Genomic DNA, 26,845 nt, shown 5'->3' with positions numbered 1-26,845 from the left:
AATGTGTCTTTATTCCCAAAAGATGTTGGAAGGGTCCCTGATGCTCTGTAGTGCCAGGCACAATCAATATCAACAAAACCAAGAGTTAACACCATCACTGCTCAGACACCAAGAGAATTGGAGCTCTTGTTTGCGCTGTCATGATCCTGGGGCTGTGCAAAGACCTCTCCATGATGGAAAACACGTGGAGTAAATGTTGAGCAAACATTAAAAAAACACGCAAACCCAAAATACATTTGAGTCAAAGAAATTGAGTGTCTGTCTGTTCAGATTTGTACCATGACTCATGGCTTGGATTTTGGGTGATATCAACTCCTCATTGCATTGCCCAGTGTCACATCCCATTGCAGGTTAAGTGAAGCTTTGCTTTCTGCTGTCTGTGCTACTTGGGAGAGAGAAGCTTCTTATGTTGTCCAGATGCTTCCTGAATAATCCATCCAGGCTTTTGGCTCTCACTGAATGTTAGAGAGTTCCAGAACTGAAAAATAATTTGGGGGGAAAAAAATAATATTTTCATCCATTTGTTGATGCTCCATGGGGTGTGCTAGTACAGTATCAGGATGAGCCAAAGTGTTCCCCCTTCAGTTATCTGCTGGTAGTAACTGACTGTCTCTGGTTTGTCTTGTTTGGTCTTCCCCTTAGTTGTTTAGGTGCCCAAAGAGCATTTCCAGATAACATCTAGCTTTATCTTTTGTGGTCAGAAGTTGCTTGGGTTGGCACAGTGATCTCAATGAGAGGTAAGAGACTGTGTGAGCAGTCATCTGCATGGCATTTGAGATGCGTTTCAGGTGATGAAAACACTTGACAGTGTTTGCTGTTCTCCCCTTCTGAATGACTGATTAAGGAATAAGCAAGAGAAAAGAACAGGTTTCTAGATCCTAGGTTAAATTCAGCAGATTCACTCAAAGACTGCTTCTGCTAACTGGGGGGCACTGAATGTGAGGAGGCACCATGGCTTCAAGGTGTCCTTCTAAAGAGAGAATGGCACATTTGAGAACAATCCAGTGTGATACTTTATAGCTTTCTCCTGCATTGTTTTTACATTCCAGGATCCCTGACCTGGAGGTATGTAGTTGAGCTTGTGGCTGTTTTAACTCTGCCTTTCGTCTTTTATCTCTTCAACAAAAGTTCATCTCGTGTGACCAGAGAAATGAGAGTTTGGAAATACTTCTTTATAGCCCTGCCCTCTCAGTGTTGACCGTAAGCTGATTTCCACCAATATGTACATATGCTGATGGCCAATCCAGTCCAGTTTTAAATGGCTTATGTGCTAAAGTGACATTTGGGAAGCTTGGCCTGCAGTTTGGTAGTTGTGATCAATGAAGTGTGTTCCTGTTGGCTTTCCCCTGTGAGTTGAGAAGGTCTAATTAGACCAACTGAAGTCAAATTATTTCAGGGTGCAACCCAACAAAGATTTATTTGCTCATGCAGGGCTTCAGGTCTTCTGCCTCTTGTCATATCACTAGCCAAGGCAACACTGTAACTTTCAACTTTTTACCTACAAGATTGGTGACCCTGCACACAGCAGGGGGGTTGAAACTAGATGATCACTGTGGTCCTTTTCGTCCCAGGCCATCCTATGATTCTATGAAGATCTCCGATTTGAGGTTTATACCTTTCTCACATTTCTTAGTTCAAGCTCTGTGGAGATAAAAAGATCAAAATGAATGTGCCTTCTGTTCTCAGCACCATAAAACCATCCCCAGAGCTATGCTGATAAAATTTCACGGTCAAAGTCAACTCTTGAGACACAAGATGGAGAGATGCAGCTCACTGTGCATACTCCAGAGCAAGATACCATTTGTGGCCCTTCCATCTGAAAGGACTTTATGGATCCCTGGTGTGTAAAATGATTTTGGGACTGTATTACAAACTGAATCATCTTCAGGGAGGAATAAAAGTTTATTGTTTCTGACATCTTTTCTTTTTTTTTCTTTTTCTGGCAGTTTTACACTTTGACATTTTTCTATCACAACTTGTTTTCCTACTCACTGACCCAAAATATCATAATGGTCTGGTTCAAAGGCCACAACTAGCCTCGAATTTTGTGCTCTGTTGAGCCTTCATTTCAGTTCAGCTTACTGAATCGTCAAGTATCTACCTATGTGAATTGGCAAGAGATGGAAAGACACCACTGGAATTCTGATGGCTGAGAAACTGATTGGGGCAGAAGGCAAGATTTCACATTGCTGCTACTGCATTATTCATGGCAAAATTAAACACCAGGTTTTGACCTTGAAATACTTATTATTTTTTTTTCCTGCCTTTAGGGTTAGCTATACAGGCTGTAGCCACAGAGCTGTTGCTAGGATGCCAGGAAATTGATAAATGTGTTTCCTGTGTGCAAACTAGGCATAATTTCTGAGCTATCCATTTTGGTGAGATCTGGGTGCTACCCCGCAACAGTTGGAGGTGTTGGCACAGCTCTGTCCAACCTGTGTTTGGCCTCTAAAGGATAAGTGTGAAGGTCAGCTAAACTGGAGGGCAGAACTGATACTGAAGGCAGTGGTCTGAATGAGCAGCTGAAGGGTCTTTGTCACAGCCTTCTCGTTGTTTAAATAGGTTTCCTTTAAAAATGAATTCCGGGTTGAAAAGAGGCTGGCAGCAGGGAAGATGTGAACATTTGATGCATATCCATGGCTTCTTTTTTATTACTTACTTGAGATTTGGCTGCATGAGATGCTGTTGTGTTTAAAACCCCTTCATAAAACAATAGATGTTTCCAAACCACTTCTGAGGTGGCCACTGTCACAGAACTCTGCCAGGGAACGGTGTGGAGTGGGACCTTTATAATGTACTCGGAGCTGCAACATTGATCTCTTGGAAAGAGCAAAAGTGAAAACAAATTCAAGCTTAGAGATGTGCTAGAATTTGAAATACGCTGTGTGAAAGTTGTTAGACGAATGCACAACCTCTTCCATGAGCAGCTGTTATTCACTAAGTGTCCTGAGTATTAAGTGCACACCTATTACTCCTTATAATTACTATCGCCTCAAGGTTATGACCATAGAATGGCCTGAGTTGAAAAGGACCACAGTGATCATTGAGTTTCAATCCTCTGCTGTGTGCAGGGTCGCCAACCACCAGACCAGGCTGCCCAGAGCCACATCCAGGGATGGGGCATCCGACCTCCTTGGGCAGCCTGTTCTAATGTGCTACCACCATCCTCTAAGCGTACAACTTCTTCCTAATATCTAACCTAAAGCTCTCAGTTTGAAACAATTCCCCTTGTCTTATCAGTATCCACCCTTGTAAACAGCTCCTTTATGGTCAGTCAGTGGAGTTCACTGGTGTTTGTAGCTTACTCTGCCTGTGTGGAGGAATGCTCAGGAGCATGTGTTCTTGTGGAGATTTTGGGGTGCAACATAGAGATTGGAGGTCTCTGTTAGCAGGAGCTCCCCTCTCCCCACAGGTGGGCAGCACCATCCCAGCACCAAAGACACGTAGGTAGCAATCGAGGAATCCTTGCAGTGCTGAGAGTGAGATTTCTCACTTTCTGGGCTCTGCTTTGCTGTTAGCAGGGAAACATGCTTCCAAAGCACAAACTGTAAAAGAGGGACAAGCAAACAAGATGTAAATTAAAGAAGAAACAAACTTCAGAAGAGCTTCTTTTCTTTCATGGTTTGATTCAGAGAGCCACTATAGTTTTTGGTGCACCGAGGCTCTGTGTTACTGTATTCTTTAAATCCATCTTCCAGTGCTGTTGCACATATAGGCAGGCCACCACTTTCTATGGCACTTGGAAGCTGCTTGCACAAACACTGGCTTGTAGCTAACAGTAAAGAAAACACAGAGACCCTCCTCTGTCTGACTCCATAACGTGCATAAGTCTTAGATCTTAGCAGAGAAGTCTGATTTTGGAGATCAGATGCACCAGCTCTGTATGTGCTTTTAAGCACTCCCCACACACAGCGTAAACGTGGCTGCGTGTTTCGGTGGTGTAACAGCTGGAGAGCATTATGGTGTGACAACACAGCTCTCCTACACTTTGTAAGAAATTCAGTTTTGTCAACCTACATTTACTTCAGCCTCCACGCGAACCTGCTCTGCAATCTCTCACTTGTGTTGTTGCAAATCTGAAACACTGAATCAGGAAGCAGAAGCTTGCCAAAATTGTTAAATAAGCTGAGTCCGTGTAATTTGGAACCTGCCGCTGTGTTTTCATGCTCACGTGGTCCTGGAATGTGTCTCCTGCTGGGAGGAAGGGAGCATTTGTGATTGTAGTCATTGCACTAAATACTAATTGTTCTTTTAATTTGTGATTTAAGATCGGATGTTTCTAAAAGTTAGGACCATGCAAAAAAATCTATCTTCAGCCAGCTACTGGTTTGAGCCGAGAGGCCTCATGTGTGACATGTGAGCAGGGTAAAAAGCATCCTTTTGGGGAAGCCTATATTTAGGAGTTACAAATCCTACCTCTTCCATGTTCTGTCCTATTTTTAGTCAGGAGCGCTTCCTCGCTCCCAGCTGTGATCTCCAGGAGCTTCCGTGCCATGTCACCGTGCTGAGAGCTTGTTGCCCATTATGGAACATGAACGCTGTGATAATTGCACTGGGTTAACCAGCGACAAAGTGGTTATATTTTAGTTTCGTTTTTCTTTCCATACCCATTAGTAGCACTCTCAAGAAGACAGTTAAGCTGCATGCAGTGAGCAGGCATGGATTAGCAGGTGGTCTGACAAATCCTGGCCAGCTCTGTGCGATGTTTGGTGGAAAGGACAGCATGCTCCGTCACCTTCCCCTGCTTCTTCCCCAACCACAATGCCTTCCAGTTTCTTAGGTTCCAGACAAGACATTCCACATACTCTAAGAAAGAATTGTACAGAGACAGCAGGGCATGGAACAGGATTAACTCCTGTGCCTGTGAGCGCAGTGGCAAGAGACGTGAATGTCTCAAATGTTGGCAAAGGGGAGGAAGGTAGTGCAAGAAACTGACTGCTCACCCAGTTTGTGGATTTAGAATACTAGAATCATTAAGCTTGGAAAAAACTGCCAAGATTTCATAGATCAACCATCGAATGAACCATCACCACCATGCCTTCTTCTGAGAGAATGGGTCAGGGGCCTTTTGGTATATAGTAGCTTCCTTTAATGCACATGGGAGTTGTAGCACGATGCCACACAGCAGATGTTGCTTTTTGAGAATGGGGTCAGAAAAGGTTTGCAATGAGTAAGTGATCAGTAATTACCCTGAATGGCCCTGGGTGAAAGACTTGCTGACTCCTGCAGCTCCGGGTCTACTAGATGCTATTTAATCCCACTTGTAAGCACTTGAAGATACAGTGAGCAAAGTCTTTGCAGGTGGGACGCAAGGAGCACGTTTGGAGAGCTGAGTGAACAGATGTGATGAACAGGGGGCAGGGAGGGCTGAGGTGTGCAGGAGGGCGAGTGGTGTCTGTTGCTGTGTGTGTCATGACCGAGTCCCTCCACTGAGACAGCTCTAAAGCAGCAGCACAAAGGCTCCCACAGTTACTTTACTGACTTTATGCAGTGTTCTTAAGCCCCATAAAGGAACTTGTGTCCAGCCAGAGCACAGCTCATATTGAAGCTGATGACTACACTGCCTGCCTAGCGACATGGCACAGGACAGGGAGGGCTTGGAATGCTGCCTCCACACCTGGCTCCTTGGTTCTGAAGGTACACACATCTGTGCTGCCGCATCGTCCTGCCCGGCGGTGGCTGGATGTTGTTCCATGGCACCTAGGTCTGCTGTCCCCCAGCACTGCTGCCTCTCTCCCTCCCTCTTTCCATGCCTATTCTTGTGGCTTTGTACAGATCAATTGGCTTCACACTGTTCTAAAGAACCAGAGGGGAGGGTACACACCCAAAGCAGCTGAATTTCTCCAGTCTGATCTATCTCTTAGGTCCTCTGTGAAACTAACTCCCAGAGAACCGCTCTGATGATAAAATGGGCACAAAAAGCTTTCAAACAGTGCATTAGGCTACTTGGACTTTTTTTCTTTCTTTTTTTTGAATGCATTCTTTTTAAGGTTGATAATGCTGAAGCGATAGGCTTTTTTTGGTCCATTCACTTCTGTTTTTCTGTTGCTGCACGGCCTGGGAATACAATATGCTGCTCTGCGATGGCAGACGCTGTTCTCGCAGTGTTCCCATCGCATTCAGAAATAGGAAGAACACGATGTACCACGAACAGGATTATTTTTGTGAGTCTCTGCTCCAGCTTTGCAGTTCTGAGAGCTTCAAAGATGTCTGATCTTTGGCATGTTTAGGGATGCAGAACAAAGCCTCGAGGCTCTACTTGTTGCTGCCTATGCAATCCCGCCTTGTTTCCCTTGTTTCCGCCTTGTCACTGGAACAGGCTGCCCAGGGAGGTGGTGGAGTCTCCTTCTCTGGAGACGTTCAAGACCTGCCTGGATGCCTACCTGTGCGACCTGGTGTAGGGAACCTGCTTTGGCAGGGGGGTTGGACTCGATGATCTCTGGAGGTCCCTTCCAACCCCTACAATTCTGTGATTCTGTGATTCTGTGATTCCCAACTTCTTGTCCCAAAAGTGTTTTGCTCCTGGTCCCACCAAGGTGGTCCCCATAAAACTGAGATGAAAGTGGCCTGAGACATCTTACTCAAAGGGCATTCCCAACATCTGGTGCTTTTTTCAGGTGTGCAATGCTGATTGCAGCCTCTGGAAAGCAGCAGGCATAGCCAGGGGATGGTTTGTGTCTGGTGGGATGAATTGTCTCTGGGCTTGTGCTCCTGTCCTTGGAGAGGATGAAGTGCCTATAACTAGGTGCCTCTCTTGTGTCTAAATAGATGGGATGCGTCTGAGCTGGGGAGAGATAACATGCTCAGTTGATTGTATCTGTGAACTCAATGCAGACAAGTTTCCTTTGGCAGCAAAACCCACAGAAGTGCTGCGTTGGTTTTCCTTTCTCAGAGTGCTGAGGAAGAGATTGCTGCACATGGGTGTCATCAGTCAGGAGCCCTGGCTGCTGTCCTTTACCTGAGGCTGCTGTGTTAGCACTGGGCTCAAAGGATGAGCCTCAGCAAGAGACCAGGCTTAATGTGACGGGGAAGATGGCATCGTCTATTTGATTTTTAATTATCTGCCTTTAATATAGTTCAGGCACTTGGAGCTTTATTTTTAGAGACTGACTCCGCTTTGTAATTAGGTATAATGGCTGAAATAGCTGTTCTTTAATGACCCAGTTCCGATCAGGATTGACACTGCAGCCAGATGAAGTGTTCTTATCCTTTGCGGCTCTTTCCCTTTTCTTATAGTTTGGGGTGAATGGAAGATCTTGGTCAGAAAACTGGAGAACCAAAGGAGCTGGAGCTGCCCTGTGCTCAGTTCCCACCTCTGTGCCAGGCAAGAGGCAGGTTCTGGCCTGATAGTGTGGGTGCTCAGCCACAGCAGCACAGGATGAGGTCCTCTGTGTCACTGCACACAGCTGTTGTTCTCCTTAATGACAGCATTGTGATGCTCACACCCAAAGATGAAACTTAAGGAAGGCTTTTTCTGTCCCAGCTGCTTTCTGTTGATGTCTGCTAACCTAATCTGTGAGTAGGAACCTAACCTCCTTGGTTACAAAACACTGCAAATAATGATGCCAGGAGCGAAGCTCTATCAGCCTTCTCCTCTTAAAAAGATTTGTTGTATAATGGTGTGTGTTGGGTGTTCTTGTCCTATGATTTAAGGCTCTGCTCATTGATTTAAATGCTCTCCAAAAGCATTATGAACCTGCATCTGGGGTTGAATTTCTGGCTTGCAAGCCTTACAGTTCAGTAACTCACAGGCTCTTCTTAATACACGCCTTCAGGAGAGATGTGGCAGTGAGCACTGAAATATATGCTCAGTTCACAAAGGCAGCAGTGGCTGCATCAGATGATGAATATTTGTTCATCCTGACACCGAAATGCAGGCTTTGGCTGGGGGATCCAGGTATTGTTGTGTCACAGCCATATTTTATTACATTTTAAGCTACAGCAACTGAAACGACACAGTTGCTTCCACATGATAAATAAAGGAAATAAAAACTGATTAAATAACAGCCCCCTGAAAGAGGAGAAGCTGCTCGGAGCTTTCAGCCTCCCGATCTTCTGATTTGCTTTGTCTTTGCTTTTTTCTTTTTTTTTTCTGGAGATGCTTTATGGTATCCAGTAAAATATTCCCTGGGAACGGCGTTATGTAACTTTCAGCAGTGTTAATGTGTGATGAGATGAATGCTGAGCCATTCAATTAACACCACGCTATTACTTCTGCTGATACGCCCAGACATATTAATGGCGTCTGCATTGATAGTGGTGGATCATAAAAAAAGAATACTGCTGCTGTCAGCAGTAGGATTTGCCAGGTGGAAGTGCAGAAGGGTTGACCTTAAGGTGTAATGAAATCCCAGGGCTGCTTGGTGCCCAGCTGGAGGTTCCCTTCCCATCAGGAGACTTGCAATTCTACAGAAGCTTCCCAGGGTGAGTTCTTTGTTGCTGAGTGGACGTTTCAGTGACTACCAAGCTGCTCTGTCTTTTTTCCTTTATTTTCTGTTTTAGAAACAAACAGCAAGAAACAAATAAACCAGACAGAGGTGGTCATAAAGTCACAGAATGATTAAGGTTGGAGAAGAGCGCTAAGATCACCAAGTAGTAGCAGTCCAACCCCAGCCCACCCCCACCATGCCCACTGACCACATCCCTCAGTGCCACGTCCCCACGGTTCTTTAGCTCCAGGGATGGTGACTCCACCACCTCCCTGTGCAGCCTGTGCCACTGCAGCACCACTCTTCCAGAGAAGAAAGTTTTCCTAATATCTAACCTGATCAGCGGTCAAAACCCACAGTCCCTCTCTTTTAGGGGAAGAAGGAGCTGGGAGAGTAATGACAACTGTGATTCAGGAAGTTGTAAATGGGAAGGAACCTCAAAGTATCTTTGTGATGGAAGAGATGAGAGAACTTCAATGCATGCACATAGGGTAATTTGTCCCTGTACTGGGTGCCCCCGGTAGATGCAGGCTTAAGAGCTTGAGTCAAGTATCCCTTTCAAATTACTTATTTAACGTTAAATTCTAAGAAAAATATTGTCATGTCTTCAAATTTCTTCTTTCTGAGAACAGAACAAATTGTCCTGCTGTGTTTAAGTACCAAAACCTGACATTGTCGACATCTGAAAGCCGTCACAGAGGTCTTGTACGGCCATAAAGCATAACCCACAAAGCACTGTGCCCCAAAAGCTGTTGGTTATGCTGACCAAACTGCGTGCTTGGCAGATCTAGGAGTACTCATACTGCTTTAAGTGCTAGGAGATGAACAAGAAGGTCATCCATCTCCAGAGCACATGTTGCACACGTTGTCTCTGTGTAACTCCCACCACCAGAAGTTTGTTAACAGGTTTATGGAGCTGGCTCAGATTTATGGCAGAGGAGCAGAACGTGTGGGGAGCACTGTGGGACTGAGGCAGGCCCTGTCCCAGAGCAAATGCTTGCCCTTAGCAACAAGCACCAAGCAGGTGCTGGGCTCAGCAGCGTGGTGTGAGCTCTTTTGCTGTCAGCAGCATTTTGTGACCCCTTTAAAAAAGAGCACGGTGCGCTCGCAGCAAAGCCCTGCCACATGGCTTCATGTGCAGCCCTGCTGGAGTGGCAGATCCTTTCAGGGACTGCTGTGCTCCTCTTGCAGCATCAACTTGAAGGTCTTAGAGAAAAAGCATGCTTTGTTGTTGCTGTTGTTGTTTTTTCCTTTACTTTTGAAAATCTGCTTGAAAAAAAAAAAGAAAAATGGAGAGGTCTGCAAAATAGGAGAGATAGGATAACGTGCCAAGTGCTGGCTTTCATCCTGTTAGATCTGTTGTAGGGGTGATATTTGCTTATCCTCTGTAAGAGTTGGTCTGGCCCTAAATCAGAGTTCACACCTGTAAGCAATTAATGCCAGTTAATATTCATCATTTCAGCTTGGCAGGTAACTGATCCCGCTTAGTTTAACCCATGCAGTACAAGGATGCTCAGCACAGTTCTACAGTGCAGGTGCCCATCGTGTGAACCAGAGCCCCTGTGCTGAGAGGCCGCCCATTGACCATTCAGAAACCCCTCAGTCTGCACTGATGCACCTCTGTGCTTGCTGCGTGCTTAAGAGACCATTTGAGTGCTCAGGCTTTAGGAGATGTTGGCTGCTCTGCTTGACTTCACGTTTTAAACCTGGGCTCTGGAGATGGAGCAGGGTGGCAGGTTGCCTCCAGAAGTGTGCTGTCCTGGTCCAAGCTGTGAGCCACCAGTGGGTTTTATTTCATGGCTCTTAGGGGAGAGCTGTGCAACATACACTCTGTAAAGCCTTCACCTGCCCTGGGCATGCATGAGCCATGGCTGCAGGAGATGCCAGGGAGGTTTTTTCTTTCTCAATGGCTGAGGGACTACAAGCTGTGCTAAAAGCTTACTCACCTGCTTCTAGAATTACTTCAGCTCATATTTTCCAGTTCAGCCTAAACAACATTTGTTTTTCAGAGCATCCTGCGTGGCAAGATGGCAGAATGAGCTCTCTGAGTGCTGCTTTATGAACCCAAACATAGTTTGTTTCCCTGACCTTACCTAGTTGGGAGTGTGCCAGCAATTTATATCTTGTCAGAACAGAGAAAGGTGACTTTTTTTCCCTCGTGAAATATGAGCCTGGATGTGAGTATCTGGACATTGTCTCTGCAATAATACAGTTTTCCTCCAGAACCACCTTGGCGTCGTGCCCATGTAATTAAGTCAAAACGAGTAAGCAACACGTGCTCCGACTGTGCCATGTGGTTCCTTATTGTGTGTGCTACAATGGAGCTTCTCAGAACACGCGGGTTAATTAACATCTTTTAGGGATCTGAATAATAGATAATGGTGCACAGGGCTTTAATATGTTGGGCTCTAATCAGTTTATTAGAAGACAGATGAAGACAACACAGCAGGGCTGTATTATTCTTGCCTATAGCCCTGGAAATTAAACTGCATAGCATTTATTTGAAATTAACCAAATGAGATCTGTTTAAAAATGTACCAGTCCCAGTTTTGTTCAGGTCTATACTTAACTTGTTTGTTTGTTTTCACTGTTTCTGGAGGGGAGAGACAGCCACGTTCAGCCCCTTCTGCAGTGCTTTGTAGCACTTGTCAGTGTTGCTTTCTGAAATTCCCCCTTAGCCTAATTACCAGTAGAGCCTGTACCCAGGCAGCATTAATTAATCAGATGCAAATGGCAATTTTGAAGGTGGCAGCGGTGACTGCTGTTGGCTGTCTGCAATGAGCTTTGCTGCCCACTTGCTGGGCAAGGCACAGAGGAGCTGTTAGCATGCAGCAGGCTCTGTGCTCACCTTTGGATGTCAGAGGTGGGAATCCTGCCCTCTTCCACCCGCACAGGGCAGGATGCAGCAGGGACACTGCATGTTGATCAGCAAATCTCCTTTCTTTTGCCTCCGCTACCTTGTGGAGGGCTGTCACTGCTCTGCCACATCTGTAAGCATTGCAGAGTCATCTGGGGATATCTGAGTGCTGACCTGCAACACCTCTCATTTTAAGACAGATTACTCTGTGATGTGTCAGATAGTGGAGCTGCTTTTCAGCTTGCCCGATGCATGCAGGAGTCTCACAAGCTAAAAGTAAGGTTTTGCTTCTAGAGTGTATTTGGCTTTTCAGCTGGGTGTTGTGGCTCTTTACAGGCTGCATGCAGAATGTGCTGTTGTCCAAGCATTGGCACAGCCCTGCCTGTGGTGCCAATGCCCCCAGCTTGTACCCCTGTCACTAATGGAAGTGACTTGCAGAACCTTGTGGGACCTTGAGGCTGTCCCTCAATTCCCACCGCTGCTCAACAGGCGGATGCTCTCCTCTGCTGTTCCCCAGCAGTGAGAAAGCAGGTCAGGTCAACTGACCTAAGCTCCTTCTCAAAGGAAGGAAGGCAGTGTTAGGCAGTTTTTGCTAAATCCTTTGAGATCAGGGACCGTGAAAGGTGCAGTCCCCAAACTGAGTGTTACTGCTAAACTGAGTGACCTTTTCCAGCCCCCTGTGTGCCAGCTGTGGTTCATTCCTCCCACTGGCCTTGAGGAGATGCTGACCTCTGATCCCAACAGGCAGAGCTGCTCATCTGACCACCCCTAAACCAAAAGGGCCAGGTGGCTGTGAGCAGCAGAAATAGGTCTCTGCTTGTTGTGTTCCTTGAGGCACAGCCACTAAATACAGCTCCAGGAGGCTGGAAACTGTATACAATACTGCCTTTTCCCTGCTCTATTCGTGTCACCTCTACTTCTTCTGATAATGACAATCAGAAGGAGCAATTTGTATTCTCTCAGCCCACAGAGATTGTGCAGGGCAGTTGGAGCACGGAGTAACTTCCCTGAGATGACAGCCCCTTGTTCACGTGTATTAATTCTCCCGCTTTTCCCTTGGGATTATTCAGTAGCCAGACAGCGTGCTGCCTAAATACCAGCAGTGAGTAATGAGGATTAAGTGTTACCTCTTATGCTATCATTATGAATATTTCAGAACTTTCTGTTCAGGCTTAACTGCTATTTTGGTGCAAAAAAACCCAAGTCTTGGAGTTGAGCTGCTGTGGCTGTGACATCACGGTGCTGTGATTTGGCTCTGGCATGACACACATCCTGGAAAGCTAAGCTCCCTCAAGCCTCTTATGTAGATGTGCCTGAGAACTCTGGGTTGGGAAGGAAGCGTTTGCTAGTGAAAGTGGTTCGTCTTTAGTGTGCAACAAATGCCACTTTTCTGACTGCTGCTGCTGCAGCTTTTCATTTGGCTCCTTTATATATTTTATATATATATATGATGGTGATGCACCTCTGGGGAGCTGGCTGGCCAGCCCAGGCTGCCACAGCACATTCCTATGTGGAAGGAGATTTGGGGAGGTTGGACTGGGTGACCTTTAAAGGTCCCTTCTGACTAAAAATGTAAGGAGAGAGAACATCGGAGCGTAAGGCTTGTACCTTGTGTGGCAGCTTCACTGTGGGGATGAATCAGGGCCTACAGCCCCAAAATATATCTTTTCTGTTTTTCCACTTACAAACTGCCCAGAGCCATTAGTTTCTTGGCAGAACACCTTCCTCTGAGAGCTTGGTGACAGCCCTTATTGGGAATTTTTTTTCTGAAAGCTCTGGGATGAAAACATTAAGGAGATGAGGAGGTGGAGTTGATTGGTCTGAAGGGCTTTTTAGATCTTGTCACTGCCCAGGAGGAAAGTCATGAGAGCAGCAGGATGAAAGCATGCCTGTCCCTACAAGGGGACATGCTGTCACCGTGTGCTGCCCGACTTCGGGGTCAGGGGAGGGGGAAGGAGATCTGGAGGTGTAACATCCTTTGTGTGCTGGGTGTCTCTCATCACACTCCTTTTCAAGCACCTTCAGACCTTCCTCTCTCTCACTGGCACTTCTGTGCAAGCTCAGAATTATTTCACATGCACATATTAATGAAAGAGCTGGGAAGGTTTGGGGAAAGGTCTGCCTCTGTGCACTAAGAGATGACCTATTTTTCTGCACATCATCTTGTCTCGCTGTGACAGGACCACAAGCACTTTGCTGCTCTGCACAGTATGCCGGGGAGGTGGCACAAAGCAATGGATTGGGGACGGGGGCTTTGTTTGCTGCTGGCCATTGCAGTGGGACAGTCACAGCACATTTCTTGTCAGCATCACATTTCTGCATGCATCTGCTGTTTAAAGCAGTAGCAGTTTTCAGATACAACATCATATCATCCTATCTTTTTTTCTCAACTTGTTTACGGGTTCACTGCTCCTATAAATGCTCAGTTTTGCATAGTGAAATTATACATGTCCCAAAGTAAAGCTGGGAAAAGCAGTCCTGCTCTGAGCATGGTGATGAAGTGCTGTGACCTAACACAGCTCTGCCATAATGCTGCTGAGCAGTTATATGCTTTCCTGTAATGACAAACTGTATGGACGCTAATACGTTTGGTCTCTGAAAATTATAGATTGCTGAACTATCCTTCATGGCACACACTTCAGTTATCATCCCGAATGGTTACCATCTCCTATTATTACTATGCAGTTAACGGTCATTTACGGGGAGAGAAAACTTTTCCCTTTCCTGAGTGGGAAGGTATAATAATTTGCCTGAAGCCTTCAATTAGCGCGCTGCAGATGCACACAGTCTATGATTTCAGTCCCAGGTAATTTCCTTCAGCCGCATGCCTGGCTACAGTCTCATGCACAATCTTGTCAAAACGCAATGATGAAAGGATTAGAGCTTTTTCCTACAGCCTGCAGCTTTGAGGATGATCATAAAGGTCGCTCCTGGATCAGAAAATCTTGGGCTTTTCTGCGCCTTGTTCACTGTGGCAGTTTTCTGTGAGGCCAATTCATTCAAGTGGGTGTTCTGCAGGTTTGCATCAAACGGGTCCACGTTTTTCAACAGAATATTTTCAACATTATATCATTTGAATGGGGGAAGAAGCTTCTTAATCTCAGAAGAGATGAAACAATCTCTCGGTAGCTATTTTTCTCTCGGCGCATAACGATCCAGTAATATCAGTGAAGCATTTGGGGAATGTTACTTTTGGCAAAGAATTCGCAAGGCTCGGTGACTTGTCTCGACGTAGGACTAAGGGAAGTATTTCCACAGGAATGGAAAACTCTTATTTTTATCGAGCTGTTCTTCCAAATTTCCCATAGAGGAACTCAGCTCTTTGAAGCCAAGGGTTCTTTTCCTGACAGCCCGTGGCCGGACACCAGTGGCCATGGGCATGAGTTGATGTTTAGACTTAATGATCTCAGTGCTCTTTCCAGCCTCAGTTATTCTATGAATCTGTTCATAAGTGTTAATCTCCAAACCGGGTTAAATTGTACATTTAACTGTGTAAAGGAAAAATGGCAGTGAGGGGAATTAATATGGAGGGAAATGCTTTTAGACTTGCAGCTCCATTGTGGAAAGGAATGTAAACAGGATAATGTGAAAACCATGTCCCATCCCCTCCCCATGGTTCAGGTTACGGTGGGAAAGGCAGAATGGAAGTTTCTGGCAGACGCATGCCTGCTTTGCAAGGCAGAAATATGCCATAAATACTGAGCACTGTCTGCTCTGGATCCTTCTAAACATACTGGTAGGTTTAATAACAAAAACCTTCTGGCATGTGATAAAAGAACAGAGTGAAAGCAAAGGCAGAGTGTTCCCCTGAGATGGCCATTTCGTTGGCAATGGTTTACCACAAAACTAAGCTTGTGAATTTCATATGTTGTATCTGGATTCAGTGACATATGGCAGAATATCACATTGATTTGGATCGGGATCCTGCGGGTAGCTTTACAGAGATCTATTCCAAAGGAAGCTGTGAGCCATCATGCGATCGTGAAGGAATGCAAGAGAGGGCAGGGAGGTGGACAAATCTTCCTGGTGACCACATCCACAGAGAAATCTGCCATTTGGATGGTCCTTCAGCAGGATGTGTGCTGGGATTAGCTGCTCTGCAGCTCAGCAATGTTGTCGGTCGTATTTCCTTTAAAATTTGTTGGCTGTAGAGAACGGACATTCATGTTGAGTGTAATTGTGATTACTCACGTAGGGCCTTGCAGCTCTGTGAAGGTGCCAGGTGTTGTGTCCTCTCTGCTTGTGACGTGTGCCAAGCCCAAGACTCTTGCCTGTGCTTGATGACTGAAGATAAAATTAAGATGTGATGAGTATTAAAAGGAGAAGGACATAGTTCAGTGGGTGACTGTGAGAACTATGAGGAGGGATCTATCCAAGATTGTAAAGGACCTAATGTAGAGTCAGTGTGTGTATTGACTGGGCATTTCCTAATAACAGTGCTGTAAAATGGTGTAGAATTGAGATCAAGCATCCCTAAAACCTTGAGAATACCCTTGGTCACATTCCTGGGTGCTTCAATCCTATGTTTTCTCTTTTTTCTAGCTTGTTTAATGAAGAAAATACTTGATGTGTGTGATATGCAGTAACAGGGAGCCTCTTACTGAACCAAGAAAGAGCCTGATTTGTCCTTGTATAAGGCTTTGCCCCTGCCTGGTGTTAGCAGTGTCACAAACTGCCATTTCTTTTTTGGGAGCTGGAGATGGTAGAAATTAGAGGGTAGAAGTTCAAAGGCAGAGGAAATGAGAGGTCTCCACTGGACTAAAAGACCTGTTCTCCTGCCAAGGCAAGCTTGCTGCATCCTATCAACCCACAGATGAACTCCTGACAGCGCTTTGAGATCTTTCCATGATGCTACATAATGAGCATCTGTAATAGCTATAAATACAGGCAGGGCTTGTGGCCAGCCTGCTGCTGCAGAGACTTTGGCCACAGAGCTACCACTGCTTTCCATGGTCACAGAGTCATAAGCAAGGGCTCTAGGACTTCATGTTTTAAGATCCTTACTCTCTATCAGTAATGTATTAGCCAGTGTGCAAAAACTCAGTGCATTCAAGACTGCCTCATTGCCCAAAGCCAGTTAGTGCATGCTAAGAAAGGAAAGGGAGGGCTGATATTTGGCAGGTTACAAGAGTACAGCTTTTTACAAGTTTTATTGTTGTCTATATGGTGGCTTTGGGTTTGCTCATGTAATATGAAAGGTGCACATTGCCAGTTGATGTGGGAACAATGGGGAAGAAATTGGTGCTTCTTGGGTATTCATGAAGGCAATACCACTATAGAAAGCCTCTTATTTTTGATTGCTTTGTTGTTGAAAGCACTTTCTATTCTCCTTTCAAACCTACCTCTCCCTGGAGTCAGTCTTGCAAGAACCACCCTTTCTGGTTGCATTACAGTGGTTTTCAGCAGGACTCTAATAACTAAGGCTGGAATCATAGCAGGTGGTTAAAAGGGCCCTGTTGGTCATCATTTTGAGCCCTGGCAGAAAGCCTGCCCTGGAAAATGTAATTACTGCCCTTAAGAATACCACCAACTCTGCCAAAAATAGTAGAAGTGGATTACCATCCAAAGCCACAGCAGCTGGGATGCGTGGCAGCGGCACAGAGCGGCAGGATCCTTCCCTGTGGCAATTCTTTCAGCTGGATTTCATTAACGGTATGGGTTTCTTGGAGTGCTTTGTGGGACTGGGCTTGGAAGTGCCAACAGTGGCAGTTTGCTGGCAAGGCTTGCATCAGGTGGGTGGTAACGAGTTGTAATCCTCTTAACCAGCTCAGGTCCAGTCAGAACAGTTTGGTTGTCTGAAAATTTCGTCATCTGAGTGCTTACCTGTGCAGTAGTCTCTAGGGATGAATTTCTTACAGGAACTACGTGCTGGAAGCAGTCAGCAAAAGAAGAGACGCCAAGAATTCACAAAGCCATCTTGGAGCTGGGCAGGAAGCATGACTTCTGCTCAGAGATATTTGCAATGACTTGGTTGTCTACCAAGAAGAAGAATTGCTTGCAAAGAAGACAGCTTAAAGGCAATTAGAGGGCTTCAGATGATCTTGGTGGTCTCTTCCAACCTTTGTGATTCTACAATTAATTTCAAAAGAAAGAAAAACTCCACCTTCTTGAAAGCATGAAGCCTTCACTAGAATAACTTCCCCAGGCCAAGGCTCCGTCCCATTGAACACCTGGAACAGAGTCATTCTGGTGCATTAAATGGGATATTTCAGGTGCTTTTGATTTATCTCCCAGTTTAAAAGGTTGTCTGTAGGAGGGAATTGTTCCTCTTACTGCCATTGTGCGGGATCTTCATCCTAGGCTTCATTCAAAGGGCTTTGTTTTCATCTTTGTGCTGTTGTTGTGGATGCTTAATTAAGGGAGACAAGCCCACAATGATAGCAGCAGCTGTTCTGTGCCCTAGGGAGAAAGGCAGTCATCAGGGACAGGGTCCTATGTGTCACAAAGGAAAATATTTGTATGAAAGAGGCACAGGAGAGCTTTGAAGTTCTGTCTTTGTAAGAAGCCTCAACAAAATGTCTGTGTGACCTGTAGTTTTGGGAACTGGAGAGACGGATTTGCTGTGCTGATGGAGTGCTGGGGATGAGGTGCTGAGTGGTGCACTCCATCAGCAACACAGTTCTCTGGCTCCAGCCACTCGGGTTTGTGCTCGTGGTGCAACTGAGCTGCTAGAGAGTGCCAGAAATTATACTGAAAGTAATCTTAGACTGGGGGATTATCCTGCATGCAGCCAGCTCCCCATCCCCCATTACAGACTGGCATCTGGCATCCCTTGTTCTTCGCCATGTGGGGTAATGGGGGTATCTGAAGGAGCCTGTCTGACCAGGGCATCCCATTTTCTGCTCTTCCATGCTCTGTGGGAGCGCTGCTGTCCCAGCATCCTCCTCCTGTTTATTTCTGAGCATCTCTGTAAGATGCCCTCATGAGCCCATGCCTGGCTTTGGGCTTCGGGCTGCATTTCCTGTGCTTCAGACACAGCCCATTAAACTTCCAAATGATGCACCTAATGATAACAAATAGTACATGTTTCAGTCTTCCCAAACTCTTCTTGTTGAGAAGGGTGCACAAAGCCTGTTGAGCAGTAAGATTGATGTGCAACAAGTGCCTCTGGAGCTAGGACTGTACATTGCACACTGCAGATGGGTCACCTCAAGGGAAGGAGATGGGTGACCCAAAGCCTGCTGAGGTCAGTGGAAGTGTTCCCACAAGCTTCGGCAAGGTTTAGGTCAGTGCAAAGAATGACTATTGTCAAGAGCAAATACTTTTTCTGCTGTTGTTTGCAATACAAGGAAGCAGAACAACAGAAGTTTTGTTTTTAATTTCCTTCCCTTCTTGATGGCTCAACCATTGCTAGAATAGATTAAATCTATTCTGCAGTGAAAAGCACGGCCCTTTCTTAAATGGTCAGTACTGATAAGTGTTATCAGCCCTGCATTCCCAGCAACTTGCTTTGCATTTAGGTGATTCCCAGGCTGTTTCTCGCTGCAATAATTTAGGGCTTGCCTATGCATACCCACTTGCCTATGGGTCATGCAGCTTATCTGAGCAGGAGGAGTGGGGGATGTTGCAAGGAAAAGCCTTTCCAACAGCGAGGAACAGAGCTGAACTTCTCTTCCTTACTGCATGGTTGTTTGTGAAAGCAGTAAGCTGTCTCTATTGACACAGAGCGTCAGTTAGTGATGTGACATGTTGTTTCCTCATATAAGATATGTGGGATGGGAAGGGATACCCCAAAGACTAAGGTTAAAATGGGAGGGAGGCAGTGTTGGCAGCCTCCTCCTCAAACCAGCATGTTCTATCTGTGAGGAACTCTGTGTGCAGCTTTCAAAAAATAAATAAAAAAGTAAGGAGGTGTTGTGCCAACCTCCTAAATGACAGATGCCACAATTTCTAGCCTCAGAAATTTGCCCTCTGTGTGTGAATAGCTCATTGTATTCTCAGTCATATGATGTTGTTTTTTTCCTAATATATTATAGTGCATAAGGAAATAAAGAGGCTTTCATGGAATTCAAGTGATGGAGATAAAACCTCCAAGAGCCACAGGAGCCCTTGTCCCCATTTAATGTGTTGTGCGGAGAGGTGGATTAGACAGATTGAAATGGGAATCACCAAATCATTATGGTTGGAAAAGGCCACTAAGATCATGTAGCCAAACCCACCCCACCATGCCCATTAACCACATCCCTCAGAGCCACATCCCCACGGTTCTTGGACGCCTCCAGGGATGGTGACTCCACCACCTCCCATTATTCCATTGTGTGATGTATTCTTATGCTTCTCCATTGGATCAAACCCATTTGGTGTTAAATGAGAAATCAATCATCAGATTCAGAGGATTACGGCCTTGTAGGGAGGGAAATGTGCCCTGGAAGTGTGTTTCCATTCTGACCTACTGTTGGCACAGTTCCTGTGAATTAACACAAGGAAGTCTGCCCTTCTTTAGCTGAAGCAGCACTGCAGATTTGGTGAAACAGGTGTTGGTGTTTAACGGCTGGAAGGAGACGAACAGAGCTTGAAGGCATGTGACTGAAACCCTGCGAAGTGTACTTGGCATCTAAGCAGACTTCTCTTTCGGAATCTTATTTGGTGGCTGCTTCCCAAGGTAATTAGCACAGAGGAATTTACTTGAAGTGCGGAAAACTCTTGTTCAAGCGCAGAGCTGTCGCTGGTGTGTTTGCACAGTACGTGTGATTTGTGGGATCCAGAGCTGGTGGGATGGGTGCTGCGTTGGGTTTGTGTGCTATAGTTAGACACAGTCATGCACCTGCTTCTCAAACTGAGCTGGCTCCTGCTGAAGACGTGGTGACAAGAACATTTCAGGGACAAGAAGGTGAGCCAGCAGGGTAGGTGGAGCGAGTGGCTTGTCCTTGCATTTCAGAGATGCTAAAGAGAGTTTAGCACTGTTGGTTTTTTTTGCTCTGTGAGAGCAGGAATACTAACCCAGGGATACACCTGAGTGGACAGGGATTTGTTTCTGGCAGAAAGTGATGGAAAATGGACCCAAACCTCCTGTAATTGCATGTCCAAGCTACCCGTGAATTGGTTGTACATACCTATGAGTATCAGGCAGTGTTTATTCCTTCAAAAATGGTGATTTATAAATAACTGCCGTGACCGTGAGCGTTTTGACAGAGGGTAATTAAGACAGCATTGTATGGAGCAGGCAGGTCTATTAAATCCCATGCAGCAGATGTAGTTTTGGAGGCAGTTCTGTCCAGAATGTTTGCATGGACCCAGGCAATTCTGCAGGTTCCTTGTGTGCACTCTGTATGTCAATATTAGGAGACAGGGTGTCTGAATGATTGCAGCTTAGGTAGGAAAACACTGCTACAACAATATCACTGCGTACATAATCCTCCATGAGTGTTCACTGCTTTAGTTAAATATGCAGAGACTGATGGAGATGGCTAGTGGATTAGTGTCTGCTATGCATCGTGCCAGGGATTGATTAGCATAAGCAAATTTCTTCTTTGGCTTCCCATCAGTGAGGAAGGAAATGCAGCAAGCAGTCCCTCAACTGCCTGGGAGTGTGTTGGGATGCTCAGAAGTGGGGAATAGTGAGCTCCCAGTGCCAGCTGGTAGGGACCATAGCAATGCTAGGGCTTTGTAGTGGGAGTGTCCCTATAGTTTTCTTTTCAGAGCTCACAGAGTGACTATTTTGCTTTCTATTGCGTTAGCAAATGCAAATTTGAGGTTTGGGGAGGTTTTGTCATAGGGCAATTTGCTCCTTTGCAGTCTCGTTCGTGATCCTATTTCGACAGCTGGGCAAACCAGTGACCCAGAGGCCAGGACAAATAGGGATCTGGGCTGGATTTTTGCTGGTTAGCTTGGCTTTTCATTATTTCTGTGCTTATCAGAATGAAGGGCAGAAGCCAGCAAATGGGTGTGTTTGGAGCTGCCAGAAGTGCTCCAAGTCGTTATGGAGCATTCAGGGCTGGGTGCTGAGCTTGTGCTCTTATTGCAAAAGTCCAGGCACTCTTTGTACTGTTCTGCAAATGTTGTGTGTGTGCCTCGGGATCCCCCGGGGCTGTCAGCGGTTGGTAAAGCATTGATCCTCTCAAACATAGCCTTGATAGTGCTGGGGACAGGGATTTGCTGATAAAACAAACGTAATGCTTGGCAATAATTGAAAATGCAAGGGAGTTCGTGGAGCAAAAGGTCTGTTTAAGGAATGAGATTTCATCTCAAAGTCAGGAGGCTTCTCCTTGGAGAAATCCTGACTTATGATGGAAATAAATATTGAAGGGGATGCTGGTAGGCTGGGGAGAAACTGCCGTGTAATGTACCTTCAGTCCAGTGTCCTTTCCATCCTAGCAACCTCTTTAGTGATTAACACCTGAGTGCTATACACAGGCCAGAACAAATTGCTTCGTAGAATCATGGAGGGCCTCAGGTTGGAAGGGACTTTAAAGTCCACCCAACACCAACGCCCTGCCATGGGCTGGTTGTCCCCACCAACTCAAGCTGCCCAAACCCCATCCAACCCTCCCTTGGGCACCTCCAGGGATTGGGCACCCACAACTTGCTGCTTACATCCATCCCCATTGCAGGCATCACTGGGCAGCCTCGAAGTAGAGCCCACATCTGGCAGGGGGCTACCAGTGTTGAGATGGGGGCAAAACTAATAAACAGTTTGTGTGCCTCTGTACAGATTGCAGTTACTCAACCTCCCCTTCTCGTTCTTATCTAATACCAGTACAAGGCTGGAGCCACTTTGATCCCCATCAGAGCAGAGACTAAACATTAAAGTGAATTATCCAAAGTTGTTCCTCATTAATCGACAGCTGCAGGCACTCTGAAACATCTGCCAGGATTGTTTTGACGTTCCCTTCGCTTCAGTGGCTGCACTGAGGCAGCAGAACAAATCAGAACACACCGTTGGTGCAGCACCACCTGGCCATGTTTCCTATCAGAGCTCCAGCAGTGCCAGTGGAAAAGCGAGATAAGGAAGAGAGAGATGGCAGTGGATGAGAAAATGATGTATTTTCAGGGTGAATGAGGAAAAGTGTCTCCTGGGAGGGGTGGGTTGGGGGCTGATGGTGTTGCTGGGCTCTGCAGGACTGCAGGCATCCACACACCACGCTGACTACAAGAGGGTTTTGCCATAGGAAAGTGCCATCTGAGTAGGACGTGGCCATCCCCATCCCCACGCCGTGCATCTGGAGGTTACATCAGCTAATAAAAATCAAAGGAAGCCTTCTGAAATTGTTAAGCTCGGCCCACAGTGCAAAAGTCTTCCTGTGGAGCCCTGATTGTTCAGGAGTATACAACATTTGCAGCTTGTCCAGCTGCCTGCCGTCCTCGGGGCTGCCGTGTCCCTTTAAGACTGGCACACGAGCTGTGTTCCAGTAATCCCTTCTCAGGGGCCTGCCCTGCAACGGGAAATGTGGGACAAGCAGGGTTTTGAGATTATCTCTTGCTCTGCAAAACTACTCCCTTGGTGCTTTAGAAAGAACTCGCTCCCACAGCAGGCAGGAGGCAGCAGCATCTGGCTGGGGCCACCACCCGCAGCATGACATGTCCCTTGTCCCCAGTGACACCCCGTGGGGTCATGACAGCTCACGTGTGTGTTCTGCCCTCTGTGCACCACATATGTGCACTCTGTGGCTGTCACCAAACCATCTGGTCACTGTCACCCTCAACAGAGATCGCATTTCGCTGCCTATTCCCCCACAGGGATGCGGTTACGTGATGCGATGGTGATGCCACCTTTGGAGGGAGGTTCCCACATCTTCCACATGGATCTTGTTTCGCACACCCTCGCACCAATGTGATTTTTGAGTCAAATATCCCACTTTGAAGTTTTTATTTATGGGCTTCCCTCAAAACCTCATTCCTGGGGTAGCAGGCAGAGCCCATAAGCTTTCCTGAGAGTGAGCTGCTCCATAGCACAGTGCACAACCTCCTGCAACCTTGTATCACGGAGATGCCAAGGCTTCTGCCTGGCTTAATGTGATGTAAGCCCAGCAGGGATGAGCCACACCTCCATGATTAAATGGAATGGGATCATCTGTACCAGCGGGAGGGCTTGAGATACTGTGTAGTTGACTGCTGATGGTCCAGAGCAGTGAAGATGCTTCAGGCATCCAGGCTCTGCTGGAATTATGGATCAACCAGAGGAGACCATGCTGGTGTGTATCCTGGAATTGGCAGTGTCTCCTGGCTGGCCACTTTAATGTTTGGACCAATCTGATGGCAAAACAGAGAAGGACAGGAAATGAAATCTTCGTTCAGCATCTCGCCTCTGTGTCTGCATCAGTTTGTTTGAAACCAACAAATTTGATTCAGATATGTTCTTGAATCAAACCTTAGCTGGTATCTAAGTGTTGTGTGGACTAAGTCAGAAATATGTGTACTGCTCCTGGACATGAGTACATCATCTTTTACTAAGCAAGGTAGGTGGCAGATAATGGTAGTATTTCATATTCATGCTAAAAAGGAATGAGAGAGAGGACAAGAGGACAGCCAACAAGGTGTTCTCACTTTCTTATTGCTCCACTTCCCACATCTCTGTCACGGTGCACTAAATCCCGTGCATTTAGCACCTGAGCTCCTTTATAAAGCAAAACCATACCCAGAATCCTGACTTTTGCTTCAGGATTTCATATAAGAAAATAAAATAACCTGGACTCAATAAGAAACTACATTCAAGACCAGGCTGGATGGGGCCTTGGGCAGCCTGACCTAGTGGTTGGCATCCCTGTCTGTAGCAGGGGGCTGGAACTAGGTGTTCTCCTCCAACCTAAGCCATTCTATGATCAACCAAGGGACAGCTCTTTAATACTGTAATATTGACATCCTTTATCCCTCTCTTGGTAACTTTTCCTGTGTGCTTTGCATGACTGACTGAGCACAGTCACTCCACTGATACATGGTACCTGCTGCTGTTCTCTCTCTTTGCTCTAATGGAAAACTGCATTAGTAGTCCTGGGCCTTATTAGTGATAAAATGCCGTCACAGAATGTCAGATCAAATACTCCCCTCTGTTCCTATCCTTTCCCCAGCCCCTGGAAAATGTCTGTTAGTTGACAGAACCAAGTAGGGTTTGGCAGATTGTTCCATTTGAAAAGATGGAAGGAAAATAATTCGGATTTCTCAGTCCAGCCCGAACAGAGCAGGGAAAGAGGGATAGAGCAGGAAAGCTGAAAATGATTACTCCCATAATTTGGAAAGAATGTTATATATATATGTTATATATGTGTAGAGAGAGAATGTTATATATATATATATATATATATATATATATAATTAAAAACAAAAACATCAAAATGCACGAAGGAGAAACCTTTCTCATCCTACTTCCTGTTGGTCTGCATAGGCCTTGCTGTTTTGAGAACGTGCCCCACTTCTCTTTGAAACACTGGGTGTAGGACGAAGCAAAGGCCCTTCTGAAGAGGGTCAGCCTGCCCTGCAGAGCAGGAGGTGTTTGTTTGCAGAACGGAATTAGAGCTGACAGTTCCAGCTTGGTTTTCCTTTCCTTCTCTTGGGGAGGATGGGAGTTACCAAATGCAAGGCTGTGAATGGTAGAAGCTAAATTTAAGCTAAGAGTGAAAGGGGAGAGGCTGGAGTACCTGTATTGATTGCCACTTTTGTTGCTTTTAATGAGGAGTTTTGCAAGAGCCTGTGATGGAGCCGGGTTTAGACCCTGGGTCTGCTTGCTCCTGGCATTGGTGCCCTTTTGCTCTGTGGCATACACCTGTATCAAGTCAGGCTGATCTAAAAGTTAGAGGGAAAAATGGGAAACAACCTAGCAAGGGGTGTTAAGCCATCCACGATTTTATCACATCTTTATCCTGGACTGGGAGAAAGGACTTTACTAAATCTTCTGTACTAAGTGTTGTCTTTGTGGTTGCATGGCCAGGTGGATGGTGTGGGAAGTATTGTCCTAATAGTGGTGGTGATGAGCAGTCATGCAGCATTTCTCAGAAGTGGAAGGATGTCTTCAGCAAATTCTAATTTGTGTCATTTCCTTCTGAGCACTGAACTCCACGCACGTGTTTAAGTACTGATATCTTATACAGATTGCCCAACAGCCCAACTCTTGTGCCAGTGCTGTGCTCTGCTGAGCCTGGAGCACGGTCCAGCTCTCTCTAGGCTCTATCTATTGTGACAGTCCAGGCCTTGGTTTCTTTCAAGAACTGTTCAATTTGTGGCATAAGTTGTAAAACACTTTTACTGCAACCAAAGGATTTTGGTGGAGTCTTGAAAGAGGGCGGCAAAAGGAGCACGAGGAAAGTCTCTTCTTCTTGATTTTAAGACCAAAATGTAGAATTGATAATCTTACTGTAGGATCTTAGCAATTTCCCTGTTCGGTGCGTGCTCTATCCCACATTGCCCTCTAGTGAGGACATTTCAGAGTGTATAAAGCGCTGGTGTGCAGGATTTTTTTCTCTGTTCCTTATCTTGCCCTTGGTTCCACGCACTTGGTTCTGTGTTCTTGCTTGTATGTGACACTGCTTCACCACCACCACCTGCAGTGGTGGTTCTGACAAGTATTAGAATTGGTCCCTCTTGTTCTGCCTGCACCAAACAGCAATGTCACTGTGCCCCCAGGTCTCTGAAGCTGTTGAACACTTACAGAAAGCCATCCAGCCACAATTAATAAGTTTTAAAAAAGAGAAAACGTATATCTGCTGCCTTTGGAGAACCAGTCATGCCTGCCTGATCCCATCTCTATGGTGTACACTGCATCCAACATGCCCACACGTGCTTGACAGTAATTACACATAAATTCATAATTAATGCACAGTTATTGAAGAAACACCTAATCTTTGCTTGCCAGACTAATAGACATGGCCATTTCTCTGCCAGATTATATCTGTTAAAACAAAATTCTTCGACTCCCAGTAACAGAGTGGGTGGCCTGGGGAGCTGGGGTGATCTGTACCATCACCCAGCCCTTGATTCAATGATAGACACTAATGCCACCTAGTGACCAAAAAAAAATATGGGCAAGGTTGCCAGCCAGTAAATCTGGTTGCCCAGAGCCCCATCCGATATGGCCTTGAAGGTCTCCAGGGATGGAGCATCGCTCTGCATAGTAAAAATGGAGTTATTTTTTGACCACACCATCTTATTCTGCTTGGCTGAGCTGTCAGCAGCAGGTGTGGTTTGCATTGCAGTGGATTGGTGATCTCCTGGGAATGTTTTGTAGCTCTGCTCATTTCTCCAGCTTCTGAGAACTGCACAGAGTTAAATTAAAGGTTTCCTGTTAAGGAACTTGAGGGCTGAGTTATCGGTGTTATGTGCCTTATGCACACACCAAGATGCTGGGCAGCACCCACAGGGAGGTTGGAGGGAGGCGTGGATTGTATCCTTGCTGGAGAGGTAAAGCAGTCTGATGTGATCAGGCTTCTTCATGGAACATCCCTGCACTCCCAGAGCCGCTCTCCTCACTGCTCAACCCAAAGCAAACAAGCAGGTTTCACTCCACACTGTTCAGAATTCCCTGTGATTTCTTCAGAAATCCACTTACGAGGTCCCTTAGGGACTTTGTGTTGTTTCTGCATCCCATGCGAAGGTGCTAAATATGTTTCTGTTGTCTAATTTACAGATGCTG

The 26,845-nt window shown here is 46.0% G+C and overlaps 1 protein-coding gene across 2 annotated transcripts in view; it reads left to right on the top strand.

Annotated features, from left to right (window-relative positions):
• The window catches only part of SLCO3A1 (solute carrier organic anion transporter family member 3A1), a 113,099-nt gene that overhangs the window by 58,277 nt on the left and 27,977 nt on the right, over window positions 1-26,845 (top strand). The window lies entirely within an intron of this gene.

Source organism: Lagopus muta, chromosome 10, assembly GCF_023343835.1.
Source record: "Lagopus muta isolate bLagMut1 chromosome 10, bLagMut1 primary, whole genome shotgun sequence".
Lineage (NCBI taxonomy): Eukaryota > Metazoa > Chordata > Aves > Galliformes > Phasianidae > Lagopus > Lagopus muta.
Note: the sequence above shows the minus strand (reverse complement) of the source record. Positions and strands in the feature narration are given on the sequence as shown.